The 3,354-nt window shown below is 40.4% G+C and overlaps 1 protein-coding gene across 3 annotated transcripts in view; it reads left to right on the top strand.

Annotated features, from left to right (window-relative positions):
* Positions 1-3,354, top strand: part of KDM4C (lysine demethylase 4C) — a 459,581-nt gene that overhangs the window by 223,598 nt on the left and 232,629 nt on the right. The gene's annotated exons all lie outside the window — the stretch shown is intronic.

The raw sequence follows: 3,354 nt of genomic DNA, 5'->3' as shown, positions 1-3,354 counted from the left end.
CACACACACACACACACACACACACACACACACACACACACACACACACACACACACACACACACACACACACACACACACACACACCTCTCCAGCATTAGCTAGCATACCACATGCTGGCTAGGGTCTATGCTGGGAGATGGGAGGGAGGGGATGGGGATCCCTGCAGCAAGTGGCTGGAGGTTGGTGGGGTAGGGCAGAGGGAAGCCAGGCAGGCCCTGCTGTGCCTGTAGTCTGTGCCAGAGCTCTGGCTAGGGAGCACAGGGGCAGGGCCGGCCCTGCTGTCTGGAGCAAACAGCCTAGCCCAGCCCAGCCCAGGGCTGCAAAGCATCTGAGATGCTGGAGAACTCTCTGGTTTAATTTAAACCAGGAAGGGGTCTGGGACAGAAGTTGCATAAACTGGTTTGACCCAAATCACTTAAGTCTGATAGTACATTCAACCAGGTTTATCTTAAACCAGTTTCAGCCATTTTGAAACTGATTTATATGCACTGAACATCTGTTCTGTTACAGGTTTAAACCAGTTTCTGATCACTTAAACTGGTTTATGTGTAATGTCTGTCTCTAGCCATGAATTAAGGCAATGATAAGGTAATTTAAGGCCTGGGAATAAAATGTCCATTGTCTTGACCTCAGGGAAGCCAATCCAAGAGTACTTAAAAATACACTAGAAAGGGACTTAAAAGAATTATGTAGTGAATTAATTTAGCATTTCCACTGTGCAGTGTCTAGTTTTATGTCCAAAGGAAAAGTCAATGGTAGACTTATAGATATTAAACAAAAGAATCCAGAGGTAGTATGTATATTTCAGTAAGGTAAGCGATATGATGGAGTGTGAGGGCTTGAACTGAATTAGCAAAAAGGGAGGCTTTTGGTATACTGGGCTATTTTGTTTTTATTTATTTTATTATATATGTTGTGCTGTATCTGTAAAATAAATCTTGCGTAATGGTTTAAAGATTGAACCTTGTAGATGGGTGTGATTAGAAATACTTGTCCAGTCATAGGAATAAAGAACATTGTCCAAATTTTAGGTTGAAGAGATTATTGGCACATGAAACTTTCAGCAGTATAAATTTGTATCTAAAAACTCATTCTTTTTACCTGATAGAATTGTAATCTAATTTAGATAACACAATATGGTAGACAAAGGAAAAAGTGACAGGGAAAGAAAAGTGGAATGTATGGACAAACGTTCAAATTCAAGTGAGTTACTGGGAGCAGAGATGTACTGCAAGACAGCTGAAATACTGTTATTCTCCTTGGGCCCACGCTTACCTTGCAGTAAGTGTAAGTAAAATCGGGACAGTTGCACTCAATGATAAGTTTTCCCAGTGTAACTTCCATTTAGTGTGGCCCATATACTCCTGTGCTACCCCATCAAAATAGCCATTGGCAAAAATGTTGATATGAAGAATTAATTCCTGCTTTATCTCTACTTTGCTTTAAAGAGTAAGCAACTTGCTACTGACCCACACTGGTTGTAGATTGCTTACCCTTGTATATTGATTCAGGTGCTCTCCTTGGCAAGTTGGAGAGCTTCTCCATTCTTTGCCCAGAATAAACAAATGGAATAAAATTCTAAAAAAGCATGAAAAACAGAAAATAGAAAATTTTAAAACAGAGAATAAAGTTAGGCTGATAAGATGACAACCCAGGGATAGGACTAATCAGTGAAAAGTAAGGTCTAGCAAGTATTTCTAGAGGAGATGTATGCAAGAACACATTTTTTTGTGGAAAGATACCTTTGTACTAGATATCCATGATAAATATAAGAGAAAGAGAAAGAAGTATGAGCCTGAGCTGAATGGGTCAGGAGCAGAGACAGAATCAAAATGGAGAAAAACAACTAAAGACATCAAGGTGTTCAGGCGGTAAGAACAGAAATTTAGTGAATCCCAGTGGAGATGTTAGTAACAAAGGGGACTCATTAAAGGACAGAATAAAGGTAACACAAAGGAAGGATGTCAGGATATCAGCAGGGGATGTCCCATTGGCAATGCATAGGGGGTGCACATGTGTGCACGTGCACCCCCTGAGATCAGCTGTGCACCCCCTGGAAGCCCCAGTTGTGAAACTGGAAGTGCCAGCTGAAGTGCACTTCTGGTTTTGCCTTTGGCTCAGTGATCCGCCATTGGGGGACCCCCCCTTCCCCGTTGGTGATCTGGTGCCCCCTCCAGGCTCGGGAGGCACCAGTTACTCATTAGATGTCCACAGTAATACTATAAGTCTAGCAAAAGTTTTCTGATGCTGAATATGGATCTCTTTAGCTGGAAAAGCTTAAAGTTTTAGAACATTATAAGCAAAAAGAAAAAGTGTCAAGATGGAAACAGTCATTTATTTTTACCACAGGCATGGCAGAAACTCCTGCTATGGTTTTCCTGTTTATTAATTCAGTATTAAAGAATCAATTTCTCCACTTATTAGGACTTTACCAAGTCTCACGTGATTCCTGGCATGGTCATATATAGTTCATTAGTCTCGTTTTAAACATAAGTTATTTTAACACACAAGAAAATGTAGATAAATGGGGACACGTTAAAAAAATAACAGAAGGCAATAGAGCAATATCCTATCCAGTAGATTAGGATATTAGGTCAGTTTCTCTGAAATGGCAGTCTGAATAAAGGGCGTTCAAAGAGAGATGCATGTTGCCCCACATAGACTTAAAAGCCCCCTTCTCTGTTTTATTTCTCACACATGAAATCTCCATCTCCTTAACATCTACTATAGTATGTCTTCATTGCTTCTCTTGATCCTTGGTGATGGCTAGCTTTCTCCCTTGAGATACTTCAATGGTTTTTATATCTGCACCCATTATTTATGTGGATGGAGTACAAGTTTTTGGGCCATCCAAACAATTCAACGTCCTAACCACAAGGCAGTGTTCTTAACAGATGAGTTATAGAAGAAAAAAATGAAAAGAAGTGCATAATTATAGAGTGAGATTGTTAGAATTGTCTTCCATCTGTGGGTGTTCCTGTCCTGTGCTTTCCTACAGTTTTGACATTTTAAAGGGAATGTTCTCTTCAATAGCAGAACATAGTTCTGAAAGGGTTGATTATATATATTTTTAGGCTCGTGAATCTGGATACACTCTTATTTGGACACAGGTGACATTACATTACCTGTAACTGGGAACAATTAATGATATTTGATTTTAAAAGTGTGTGTGTGTGTATTTGTTTTGGTTGCGTACTACTAAATGTGTTGGGCCAGGGACAGACATTCATTAGATGCAGGGGTAGCAGTGGACATAGTCTTCCTGGACTTCCAGAAGGCTTTTGACACTGTCTCTCACCCTGTTCTCATTAAGAAACTGGGGGGCTGTGGTGTAGACACCCACACAGTCAA

This window comes from Crocodylus porosus, unplaced genomic scaffold (genome assembly GCF_001723895.1).
Source record: "Crocodylus porosus isolate Cpor-Errol unplaced genomic scaffold, CroPor_comp1, whole genome shotgun sequence".
In the NCBI taxonomy this organism is placed as follows: domain Eukaryota; kingdom Metazoa; phylum Chordata; order Crocodylia; family Crocodylidae; genus Crocodylus; species Crocodylus porosus.
Note: the sequence above shows the minus strand (reverse complement) of the source record. Positions and strands in the feature narration are given on the sequence as shown.